Below are 13,924 nucleotides of genomic sequence, written 5' to 3' on the forward strand. Positions count from 1 at the left end.
CAATTGAGAATCTCTGGTATGACTTAAAGATTGCTATACACCAGCAGGAACCCATCTAACTTGAAGGAGCTGGAGCAGTTTTGCGTGGTAGAATGGGCAGAAATCCAAGTGGCTAGATGTGCCAAGTTTATAGAGACATATCCCAAGAGACTTGGTGTAATTGCTGTAATTGCTGCAAAAGGAGGCTCTACAAAGTATTGACTTTGGGGGGGTGAATAGTTATGCAATCTCAAATGTTTTGTCTCATTTCTTGTTTGTTTCACAGTAAAAAAGATTTAGCATCTTCAAAGTGGTAGGCATGTTGTGTAAATCAAATGATACAAACCACCCAAAAATCTATTTTAATTCCAGGTTGTAAGGCAACAAAATAGGAAAAAATGCCAAGGGGGGTGAATACTTTCACATGGCACTGTACAGTCATGGCCAAAGGTTTTGAGAATGACACAAATATTAATTTCCACAAAGTTTGCTGCTTCAGTGTCTTTAGATATTTTTGTCAGATGTTACTATGGAATACTGATGTATAATTACAAGCATTTTATAAGTGTCAAAGGCTTTTATTGACAATTACATGAAGTTGATGCAGAGTCAATATTTGCAGTATTGACTCTTCTTTTTCAAGACCTCTGCAATCCGCCCTGGCATGCTGTCAATTAACTTCTGGGCCACATTCTGACTTATGGCAGCCCATTCTTGCATAACCAATGCTTGGAGTTTGTCAGAATTTGTGGGTTTTTGTTTGTCCACCCGCCTTTTGAGGATTGACCACAAGTTCTCAATGGGATTAAGGTCTGGGGAGTTTCCTGGCCATGTACCCAAAATATCAATGTTTTGTTCCCCGAGCCACTTAGTTATCACTTTTGCCTTATGGCAAGGTGCTCCATCATGCTGCTGGAAAAGGCATTGTTCATCACCAAACTGTTCCTGGATGGTTGGGAGAAGTTTCTCTGGGAGGATGTGTTGGTATCATTCTTTATTCATGGCTGTGTTCTTAGGCAAAATTGTGAGTGAGTCCACTCCCTTGGCTGAGAAGCAACCCCACACATGAATGGTCTCAGGATGCTTGACTGTTGGCATGACACAGGACTGATGGAACCGCTCATCTTGTCTTCTCCGGACAAGCTTTTTTCCGGATTCCCCAAACAATTGGAAAGTGGATTTATAAGAGAAAATGACTTTACCCCAGTCCTCAGCAGTCCAATCACTGTACCTTTTGCAGAATATCAGTCTGTCCCTGATGTTTTTCCTGGAGAGAAGTGGCTTCTTTGCTGCCCTTCTTGACAGCAGGCCATCCTCCAAAAGTCTTCGCCTCACTGTGCGTGCAGATGCACTCACACCTGCCTGCTGCCATTCCTGAGCAAGCTCCGTACTGGTGGTGCCCCGATCCCGCAGCTGATTCAACTTTAGGAGACGGTCCTGGAGCTTGCTGGACTTTCTTGGGTGCCCTGAAGCCTTCTTCACAACAATTTAACCACTCTCCTTGAAGTTCTTGATGATCTGATAAATGGTTGATTTAGGTGCAATCTTACTGGCAGCAATATCCTTGCCTGTGAAGCCCTTTTTGTGCAAAGCAATGATGACGGCACGTGTTACCTTGCAGGTAAACATGGTTGACAGAGGAAGAACAATGATTCCAAGAACCACCCTCCTTTTGAAGCTTCCAGTCTGTTATTCAAACTCAATCAGCATGACAGAGTGATCTCCAGCATTGTCCTCGTCAACACTCACACCTGTGTTAACGAGAGAATCACTGACATGATGTAAGCTGGTCCTTTTGTGGCAGGGCTGAAATGCAGTGGAAATGTTTTTTGGGGATTCAGTTCATTTGCATGGCAAAGAGGGACTTTGCAATTAATTGCAATTCATCTGATCACTCTTTTAACATTCTAGAGTATTTGCAAATTGCCGTTCATACAAACTGAGGCAGCAGAGTTTGTGAAAATTAATGTTAGTGTCGTTCTCAAAACTTTTGGCCACGACTGTAGACCCACAGGTGATGCAATCTCTATTACATTCCACACTGTCCTTTCCCACCTGGACAAAAGGAACTCCTATGTGAGAATGTTAATCATTGACTACAGCTCAGCGTTCAACACCATAGTCCACTCAAAGTTCATCAATAAGCTAAGGACCCTGGGACTATACACCTTCCTCTGCAACTGGATCCTGGAAAAACTGACGGGCCGCTCCCAGGTGGTAAGGGTAGGTAACAATACATCCGCTGCGCTGATCCACAACACGGGGCCCTCAGGGATGCGTGCTCAGTCCCCTCCTGTACTCCCTGTTCACTCATGACTACACAGACAGGCATGACACCAACACCAACATTAATTAAACTCTTGCATCTAGACATTCCGCTAGCGGAACGCCTCACCAAATATCCAATGGAAGAACGTGGCGCGAAATACAAAACCTAAAAAATGCAATAATTTCAATTTTTCAAACATATGACTATTTTACACCATTTTAAAGACAAGACTCTCGTTAACCTCTTACATCTAGACGTTCCGCTAGCGGAACACCTGCTCCAATATCCAATGATGGGCGTGGCGCGAAATACAAATTCCTCTAAAATCCGAAAACTTCCATTTTTCAAACATATGACTATTTTACAGCATTTTAAAGACAAGACTCTCGTTAACCTGTTAGGGCTAGGGGGCAGTATTGACACGGCTGGATAAAAAACATACCCGATTTAATCTGGTTACCACTCCTACCCAGTAACTAGAATATGCATATACTTATTACATATGGATAGAAAACACCCTAAAGTTTCTAAAACTGTTTGAATGGTGTCTGTGAGTATAACAGAACTCAAATGGCAGGTCAAAACCTGAGAGATTCCTTTACAGGAAGTGGCCTGTCTGACCATTTCTTGAACTTCTTTTCCATCTCTATCTTTTACTAAGGATCTCTGCTCTAACGTGACACTTCCCACGTCTTCCATAGGCGCTCAGAGCCCGGGAAAAAACAGAATGTCGTCATTCCAGCCCCAGGCTGAAACACATTATCGCCTTCCTCAAGTGGCCGATCAAGGGACACTGGGCTTATGCGCGTGACCCGACCGCCCCCGCCTTTGTGATTTTTTCCTCTGTTTGCCGAAAAGGAGATTCCCTGTCGGAATATTATCGCTTTTCTACGAGAAAAATGGCGTAAAAATTGATTTTAAACAGCGGTTGACATGCTTCGAAGTACGGTAATGGAATATTTAGAATTTTATTGTCACGAATTGCGCCATGCGCGCGACACTTCTTTACCATTTCGGATAGTGTCTGGAACGCACGAACAAAACGCCGCTATTCGGATATAACGATGGATTATTTTGGACCAAACCAACATTTGTTATTGAAGTAGCAGTCCTGGGTGTGCATTCTGACGAAGACAACAAAAGGTAATCAAACTTTTATAATAGTAAATATGATTATGGTGAGTGCTAAACTTGCCGGGTGTCTAAATAAGCGAGCCCGTGATGCCTGGGCTATGTACTTAGAATATTGCAAAATGTGCTTTCATCAAAAGGTATTTTAAAATCGGACATATCGAGTGCATAGAGGAGGTCTGTATCTATAATTCTTAAAATAATTGTTATGCTTTTTGTGAACGTTTATCGTGAGTAATTTAGTAAAATGTTAGCGAATTCCCCGGAAGTTTGCGGGGGGTATGCTAGTTCTGAACGTCACATGCTAATGTAAAAAGCTGGTTTTTGATATAAATATGAACTTGATTGAACAAAACATGCATGTATTGTATAACATAATGTCCTAGGGTTGTCATCTGATGAAGATCATCAAAGGTTAGTGCTGCATTTAGCTGTCTTCTGGGTTTTGGTGACATTATATGCTGGCTTGAAAAATGGGTGTCTGATTATTTCTGGCTTGGTACTCTGCTGACATAATCTAATGTTTTGCTTTCGTTGTAAAGCCTTTTTGAAATCGGACAGTGTGGTTAGATTAACGAGAGTCTTGTCTTTAAATAGCTGTAAAATAGTCATATGTTTGAGAAATTGAAGTAATAGGATTTTTAAGGTTTTGAAAATCGCGCCACAGGCTGCAATTGGCAAGCGTCCCACCTAGCCCATAGAGGTTAATCTAACCACACTGTCCGATTTCAAAAAGGCTTTACAGTGAAAGCAAAACATTTAGATTATGTCAGCAGAGTACCCAGCCAGAAATAATCAGACTACCCATTTTTCAAGCTAGCATATAATGTCACAAAAAACAAAACCACAGCTAAATGCAGCACTAACCTTTGATCTTCATCAGATGACAACACTAGGACATTATGTTATACAATGCATGCATGTTTTGTTCAATCAAGTTCATATTTATATCAAAAACCAGCTTTTTACATTAGCATGTGACGTTCAGAACTAGCATACCCCCCGCAAACCTCCGGTGAATTTACTAAATTACTCACGATAAACGTTCACAAAAAACATAACAATTATTTTAAGAATTATAGATACAGAACTCCTCTATGCACTCGATATGTCCGATTTTAAAATAGCTTTTCGGTGAAAGCACATTTTACAATATTCTCAGTAGATAGCCCAGCATCACAGGGCTAGCTATTTAGACACCGACCAAGTTTAGCACTCACCAAAATCAGATTTACTATAAGAAAAGTTTGATTACCTTTCCTGTTCTTCGTCAGAATGCACTCCCAGGACTGCTACTTCAATAACAAATGTTGGTTTGGTCCAAAATAATCCATCGTTATATCCAAATAGCGGCGTTTTGTTCGTGCGTTCCAGACACTATCCGAATGGTAAATAAGTGTCGCGCGCATGGCGCATTTCGTGACAAAAGATTTCTAAATATTTCATTACCGTACTTCGAAGCATGTCAACCACTGTTTAAAATTAATTTTTATGCCATTTTTCTCGTAAAAAAGCGATAATATTCCGACCGGGAATCTGCGTTTCGGGAAATAGAGGGAAAAACAGAAAGACGGGGCGGCCAGTGCACGCGCCTAAGCCCACTGTCCCTTGATCGGCCACTTGACAAACGCGATAATGTGTTTCAGCCAGGGCTTTGAATTACGTCATTCAGCTTTTTGCCGCCTTCTGAGAGCCCATTGGAGCCGTAGGAAGTGTCACGTAAGAGCAGAGATCCATTGTAATGGATAGAGATGACAAAGAAGGCCAAGAAATGGTCAGACAGGGTACTTCCTGTACAGAATCTTCTCAGGTTTTGGCCTGCCAAATGAGTTCTGTTATACTCACAGACACCATTCAAACAGTTTTGGAAACTTTGGAGTGTTTTCTATCCAAAGCTAATAATTATATGCATATTCTAGTTTCTGGGCAGGAGTAATAATCAGATTAAATCGGGTACGTTTTTTATCCAGCCTTGAAAATACTGCCCCCTAGCCATAACAGGGTTCCAGCGCCCAAAATGAGTACTGATGAGGTCTCATGTTAGAGCAGGAGAAGGGGGGATGTGGTGTAGAAGCTAGAGGTCTGTTACCCAAGTCAACTCAACAGGCCTGATGCAAAATTCCAGGGTCAGGCTGGGCTGGGCCAAGAGAGGACAATGGTTATGATGACATCACTGGTGAGTGAGAAGTCAGTGATCAAATTATATTCTCTCCCCCCTCCTCCATCTTGTCCGTCCCCTTCCCTCCACTCTCTCTGGTTCTGACCATTACTCTCATCTCCCCCTCCCTCCCTCCCTCCCTCCCTCCCTCCCTCCCTCCCTCCCTCCCTCCCTCCCTCCCTCCACTCTTCTAATGCATATTATATAAAGGGGAGGGATAATGAGATCAGGAGACGGGGAAGAAGAGGAGAGGGGGAGAAGAGGAGAGTGTGGAGAAGGACATCCACAAAGGGGACATATTTGCGTATGTCATGGTCTTGTGAAGGCTGAATTCTGGTAAAGAGGATGCTCTTTTATCTCAGCATGTCTACAGATTCTCCTTGTCCCTGTATTTTTGGCTTGGAAATGTTGATACGGGAGACTGTTATCAGAAGAAACTGTGTAACCAAGCATTTATAGAGGCTAAGAAATGCATTATAATTAATTGGAAGGTTGGTTACCCTCCAACAATGTCACAATGGATGGCAGAAATGTCAAGTTTTCTATCGCTAGATTTTATTTACTGGTCAACTTTCATGAGGTCAGGATGCCTTTTATGGAATACTGTACGACAAAAGGAGTCTGTATAAAAAACATGTCACTTCATGTTTCAATAGCTGTTGGTTTACTCAGTCCTGTCCTGGTGGTCTGCTGTCCTGTGGGTTGTCACTCTGGCCTTGACCTAACACACCTGAAATCAATAATGAATGTTTCACTAAGATCCTAAATCTGAGTGGGATGTGTTGGGTTGGGGTGGTGGAGGACGGGCCGACCCAGCTACATGTTACAGTATACACAAAAGTATGTAGACACCCCTTCAAATGAATGGATTTGGCTATTTCAGGCACACCCGTTCCTGACCTGTGAATAAAATTGAGCACACAGCCATGCAATCTCCATAAACAAACATTGGCAGTAGAATGGCCTTAATGGATCATAGGATGCTACCTTTCCAACAAGTCAGTTCGTCAAATTTCTACCCTGCTTTAGCTGCCCCGGTCAACTGTAAGTTCTGTTATTGTGAAGTGGATAGGTCTAGGAGCAGCAGTGGCTTAGCCAGGAAGTGGTAGCTCACACAAGCTCACAGAACGGGACCACGAGTGCTGAAGTTCGTCACGCGTCAAAATCATCTGTCCTCAGTTGCAACACTCACTACCGAGTTCCAAACTTCCTCTGGAAGAAACTTCAGCACAAGAACTGTTCGTCTGGATCTTCATGAAATGGGTTTCTATGGCCGAGCAGCAGCACACAAGCCTAAGATCACCATGCGCAATGCCAAGTGTCGGCTGGAGTGGAAACGCGTTCTCTGGAGTGATGAACCACGTTTCACCATCTGGCAGTCCGAACCACAAACCTGAGTTTGGCAGATGCCAGGAGAACGCTACCTGCCCCAAAGCATAGTGCCAACTGTAAAGTTTGGTGGAGGAGGAATAATGGTCTGGGGTTGTTTTTATGGATCGGTCTAGGCCCCTTAGTTTCAGTGAAGGGAAATCTAATCGCTACAGCATACTATGACATTCTAGACTATTCTGTGCTTCCAACATTGTGGCAACAGTTTGGGGAAGGCCCTTTCCTGTTTAAGCATGACAATGCCCCTGTACACAAAGCGAGGTCCATACAGAAATAGTTTGTTGAGATCGATGTGGAAGAACTTTACTGGCCTGCACAGAGCCCTGACCTAAACCCCATTGAATACCTTCAGGGATGAATTGAAACGCCGACTGCGAGCCAGGCCTAATTGCCCAACCTCACTAATGCTGTTGTGGCTGAATGGAAGCAAGTCCCTGCAGCAATGTTCCAACATCTAGTGGAAAGCCTTCCCAGAAGACTGGAGGATGTTATAGCAGCAAAGGGGGACCAACTCCATATTAAGGCCCATGATTTTGGAATGAGATGTTAGATGAGCAGGTGTCCACATACTTTTGGTCATGTGGTGTACATTCGCCTTCCATGCAAATGTGTAACTCTCTTTGCAGATGAGATTAAATCTAATTGAATACATTTGCTTTTGTCAGTTTTTTAAATCATTCATTTCAGAGGTCAGGGTCAAGCTGAGCCGGACCAAGAGTGGAAAAGTTTACTGGTTATGATGACATCACTGGTGAGAAGTCAGTAATGAAAAGATATTCAGTTGACTGCATGTTAGTCTGTCAGCCCTATCTCTGTTGACATCTCCCTCTCTCTCCACGCCTTCTCGCTCTCCCTATATCTGTTGACATCTCCCTTTCTCTCCTCGCCTTCTCGCTCTCTCTCCTCCCGTCCTCTGTCCCCTCGTCTCTCTCTCCTTCCTCTCTCTCTGCTCCTCTCTCTCTTCATGACAGATAGCATCAGACCTGTTGACTTGGGTAACAGACCTCTAGCATCTACACTCCCCCTTCTCCTACTCTAACATAAGACCAATATAATATATAATATGTCAAGTATTAGTAGTTCCATAAAACATTACTTGTAATTGGGCTTTAGAATGGGTTGTATGGACACATGAATTTCTCCATGTGTCACGTCCTGACCAGCAAAGGGAGTAATTGTATTATAATTTGGTCAGGACGTGGCAGATGGGTATTTGTTTTGTATGGTTTAGGTTGAGTGTGAATTTTGTAGGGGTGTTTGATTTATTATTTCCGGGTTTTGGTTTATGTTCCATGTTTTGTATGTCTAGGTTCATTCTAGTTCTTTGTATTTCTATGTCTAAGTAACTGGGTGTTGGACTCTCAATTGGAGGCAGGTGTTTTCTGTTGCCTCTGATTGAGAGTCCTATATATAGGTTTGTGTTTTGGTTGTAGTTTGTGGGTAGTTGTTTTTGCATTGCGTTGTATATATCCTGCTAAACTGTTCCTGGCGGTCATTGTTTCTTGTTTTTTTTCGTGGTGTTCACATTTAAATAAAATATGATGAGCATGCAACCCGCTGCGTATTGGTCCACTTTTTCCGACAGCGATTTCTCCATATCTTCAGACGAAGAGGAGCGTGACACCATGTGGTATAATAAAGTTGACTAATATTGAACTGCTATAATCACTGTAGATTTCTACTTTACCTACCTGGTGGACTGACGCTTTGAGCCTGGAGATCTGAGGAGAAACAGAGAGACAGAGGAGAAAGAGAGAGAAAGAGACAGAGAGAAAGGGAGGAGTCAGAGGAAGAGGGAAGCAGAGGTCAAGTGAACATCAACATGACCTTTCATGATGTGATGGGGAAGACAGGCTTATCGTTGGTATGGTGCATCAACACCCATGTGTAAACACATTCCCCCTCTCTCCTCCACCCTCCTCTCTCCCCTCCCCTCCTCTCTCCCCCTACCTTCCTCTCACTTCCACACATCTCTCTCTCCCCTCCCCTCCTCTCCCCTCCACAAATCTCTCTCTCCCCTCCCATCCTCTCTCCTCTACCCTTCTCTCTCCCACCCTCCACTCTCCCATTCCCTCCTTTCTCCCCTCCCCTTCTCTCTACCCTAACCGCTTCTCTCCTCGACCCTTCTCTAATCCCTACCCTCCTCTCTCCTTCTACCCTTCCCTCTCTCCTACCCTCCTCTCTCCTACCCTGCTTTCTCCTTCTCAAATCTCTCTCCCCCTACCCTCCTTTCTCACCTCCCATTCGCTCTCCACTACCCTCCTCTCTTCTCTCTCCACTACCCTCCTCTCCTCTACCTTCCTCTCTCTCCCCCACCCTCCTCTCTCCTCTACTCTCCTCCCTACCCTCCTCTCCCCTACCCTCTATCCCCAACCCTCCAATCTCCTCTACCCTCCTCTCTCCTCTACAATTCTCTCTCCTGCCCTCCTCTCCCCTACCCTCAATTCTCCTTTACAAATTTCTCTCTCCCCTACCCTCCACTATCCCCTCCCCTCCTCTCTTCTCTAACCTCGTCTCTCCCTTACCCTCCTCTTTCATCTCCTCTCCCATTCCTTCTCCCTCCATACCCTCCTCTCTCCCCTCATCTGTCCCCTATCATTCTCTCTTCGCTACCTTCCCCTTCTCTCTACCTTAGCCTCTCTCCCCTCCCCTCCTCTCTCCCCTACCCTCCTCTCTCCTCCACATATCTCTCTGACCCCTACCCTCATTTCTCATCTACCTTCCTATTTCCACTACCCTACTCTCTTCCCTACCCTCCTCTCTCCCCTACCCTCCTTTCTCCTATACCCTTCTCTCTCCCCTACCCTCCTCTCGCCTTTACCCTTTTCTCTCCCCTACCCTCCTCTCTCGCCCGTCTTCTCTCCTATACCCTTCTCTCACCCCTACCCTCCTCTTTCCGCTCCGCTCCCCTTCTCTCTCCTCTACTCTTCTCTCTCCTCTCCCCTCCTCTCTCTCCTACCCTCCTTTCTCCTCTCCTCTCTCTCCTACCCTCCTTTCTCCCCTCCCCTGCTCTCTCCTCAAACATTTTCTCTCCCCTCCCCTTCTCTCTCACCTATCTTGCTCTATGCCCTACCCTCCTATCTCCCCTCCCTCCCATTCTTCTCCCCTCCCTTTCTCTCTCCTCTTCCCTTCCCTACCCTCCTCTCTCCCTACTCTCCTCCTCAAATATCTCTCCCCACCCCTCCTCTCACTTCCATCTCTCTCTCTCTCAACATATAGTGTTGGACCTGTTGATCTTGACTCAGCTGATAGACCTCTATCATCTACACCCATCCCTTCTCCTACTCTAACATAACACCTATATAATATATACTCTCATTCATTTACATAGAGACAGATACAATCAATCATTGACACACTGAATATACAACAGTCAGATGCATGACACATTCACAACTTAACTGACATTAGTGCCTGTCCCCAGATGGACAGTTAGGCTACAGTAAAGTACATTTACAGGTGATCACATCATTGTCCTGCTTTGAGACAGATGTTTACTGTCTGCTTCCAGTTGCATGTTCTTTTACTAGCCCTGTAAATTATAATATATCTTACAATATCAAAACATATCTCAGTTACTGTTACAAGTGTATATCAGTATCTTACCTGTGCTCCAGAAAAGGATAATCAATATCCCTGCAGATATCATGTCTGTCTCTAACTGGGGCTCCACTGACATATACAAGTCCCTGTCATAAAGTTTGGACTGAAGAGTGGAACATACTGCTAGGCTATATGACTTCTCTCTCATTAGTTCAGTAGGTCTTTGATGTGAGATAAACTTCTTAGCAACTTATCTTGGATCAGTGGTTGAACACACTACAGCAAACTGATCTGTTAAAAAAACTCCACAGGAAACTGCTGACAGAGCAGAAACATTTCACATAGTGTTCTATAATATCACCTCTAACTTTCTACTGCTTGAGTTCACTTCTTATAGAATATTGGCTTAATGTTCCAGCACCTAAATATAAACAGTACCAGCACCCAAAATAAGTACTGATGAGGTCTCATGTTAGAGCAGGAGAAGGGGGGATGTGGTGTAGAAGCTAGAGGTCTGTTACCCAAGTCAACTCAACAGGTCTGATGCTATATGTCAGGGTCAGGCTGGGCTGGGCCAAGAGAGGAAAAGGTTACTGGTTATGATGACATCACTGGTGAGATGTCAGTGAAAAAAAGATGAAGAGAAAAGGGGAGAAGGGGAGAAAAGAGGAGAGGGGGAGAAGAGGGGAGGGGAGGAGAAGGGAGGGGAGGAGAAGGGAGGGGAGGAGAGGGGGAGAAGGGGAGAGGGGAGAAGAGAGGGGAGGAGAGGGGGGAGAAGGGGAGAGGAGATGAGAGGGGAGGAGAGGAGAGGGGGAGAAGAGGAGAGGAGAGAGGAGCAGGGGGAGGAGAGGGGAGGAGAGGAAAGAGGAGAAGGGGGAGAAGAGGGGAGGAGAGGAAAGAGGAGAGGGGGGAGGAGAAAGAGGAGAGGGGGAAGAAGAGGAGAGGAAAGACTAGAGGGGGGGAGAAGAGAAGAGGGGAGGAGAGGGGACGAAAGGAGAGGGGGAGAATGGGGGAGGAGAGGGGAGGAGAGGAAAGAGGAGAGGGGGAGAAGAGTGGAGGAGAGGAAAGAGGAGAGGGGGAGGGGGAGGAAAGAGGAGAGGGGGAGAAGGGGAGAGGGGAGGAGAGGGGGAGAAGAGGAGAGGGGAGGAGAGGGGAGGAAAGAGGAGAGGGGGGAGAAGGGGGGAGGAGAGGAAAGAGGAGAGGGGGAGAAGAGAAGAGGGGAGGAGAGGGGAAGAAATAGGAGAGGGGGGAGAAGGGGTGAGGAGAGGGGAGGAGAGGAGAGGGGAGGAGAGGAAAGAGGAGAGGGGGAGAAGGGGAGAGGAGGAAAGAGGAGAGGGGGGAGAAGGGGAGAGGGGAGGGGAGGAAAGAGGAGAGGGGGGAGAAGGGGAGAGGGGAGGGGGAGGAAAGAGGAGAGGGGGAGAAGAGAGAGGAGAGGGGGGAGAAGAGGAGAGGAAAGACTAGAGGGGGAGAAGGGGAGAGGGGGAGAAGAGGAGAGGGGGAGAAAAGAGGAGAGAGAGAAGAGGAGGATGGGAGAAGGGGAGAGGAGGTACTGTTTGTCACTGACCGTTCCACTCAGAGGACTCTACCTTCTGTTATCAAGTGGGTGTTTCCACTATATTTAGTTCACCAGTCATTTCAGTGAAGAGAACAAGTGCACACTTTAGGAGAAAGGAGAGATAATTGGTGCAATGCTTCTTTCTCGTCTACAGTCCTGCGTCTGTGACACCAGATTGCCACCTAGTGGCCATAAGAGGAACTGTCCTGTCAGTGTGTTTTCACTGCTGGCTCAAAACAACACATGACCTGCATACATGATATGACTCGTGTGAGTACTATAAGCATATGAATATAGTATATTATAGTATATTTATTGTATATGTAACCAAACACAAGTGAAACCTCATGATGTGAGTGATAAGAAGTGTTTAAAAAGGTGAGTTCTGAACCCTGTAGACTACTGCACTACTTCTGAAGAAGACCAGAGTCATTTCAGAATGAAGACTGCTAGAGTTCTGATGGTGTTGCTGTTCTGTCTGTCTGGGGCCTGGACTCAGGGAGAGAGTGGAGGGGTGACTAGTAGGTCTGTCTGTCTGTCTGTCTGTCTGTCTGTCTGTCTGCAGTATATACACCAAATCAACAAAAGTATGTGGACACCTGCTCGTCAAACATCTCATTCCAAAATCATGGGCATTTGCATGGAGTTGGTCCCCCTTTTTGCTGCTATAACAGCCTCCGCTCTTCTGGGAAGGCTTTCCACTAGATTTTGGAACATTGCTGCTGGGACTTGCTTCCATTCAGCCACAAGAGCATTAGTGAGGTCGGACACTGATGTTGGGCAATTAGGCCTGGCTCGCAGTCGGCGTTCCACTTCATCCCAAAGGCGTTCGACGTCGTTGAGGTCAGGGCTTGTGAAGTTCTTCCACACCAATCTCGACTAACCATTGTCATGCTGAAACAGGAAAGGACCTTCCCCAAACTGTTGCCACAAAGTTGGAAGCACAGATTCCTCTAGAATGTCATTGTATGCTGTAGCGTTAAGATTTCCCTTCACTGGAACTAAGGGGCCCAAACCATGAAAAACAACCCCAGACCATTATTCCACCAAACATTACAGTTGACACTATGCTTTGGGGCAGGTAGCGTTCTCCTGGCATCCGCCAAACCCAGATTAGTCTGTCGGATTGCTAGAAGGTGAAGCATGATTCATTACTCCAGAGAATACGTTTCCACTGCTCCAGAGTCCAATGGCTGTGAGTTTTACACCACTCAAGCTGACCCTTGACATTGCCCATGGTGATCTTAGGCTTGTATGCAGCTGCTCGGCCATGGAAACCCATTTCATGAAGCTCCTGACAAACAGTTTCTTGTGCTGATGTTGCTTCCAGAGGCAGTTTGGAACTTGTTAGTGAGTGTTGCAACCAAGTACAGACCATTTTTACGCGTTACACGCTTCAGCACTCGGCGGTCTTGTTCTGTGAACTTGTGTGGCCCACTACGTCTTGGCTGAGCCGTTGTTGGTCCTAGATGTTTCCACTTCACAATAACAGCACTTACAGTTGACCGGGGAAGCTCTAGAAGGTCCAACATTTCACAAACTGACTTGTTGGAAAGGTGCCATCCTATGACGGTGCCACGTTGAAAGTTACTTCAGTAAGGCCATTCTACTGCCAATGTTTGTCTACGGAGATTGCATGGCTGTGTACTCAATTTTATACACCTGTCAGCAACTGGTGTGGCTAAAATAGCCCAATCTACTAATTTGAATGGGTGTCCAAATACTATTGTATAAATAGTGTATCCCTCCAGATGTCTGGTCCAGGAGAATATCACCTGTGATGCTGTCTGGTCCAGGAGAATATCACCTGTGATGCTGTCTGGTCCAGGAGAATATCACCTGTGATGCTGTCTGGTCCAAGAGAATAACACCTGTGATGCTGTCTGGTCCAGGAGAATAT

Source organism: Salmo salar, chromosome ssa04 (genome assembly GCF_905237065.1).
Source record: "Salmo salar chromosome ssa04, Ssal_v3.1, whole genome shotgun sequence".
NCBI classification, from domain to species: Eukaryota; Metazoa; Chordata; class Actinopteri; order Salmoniformes; family Salmonidae; genus Salmo; species Salmo salar.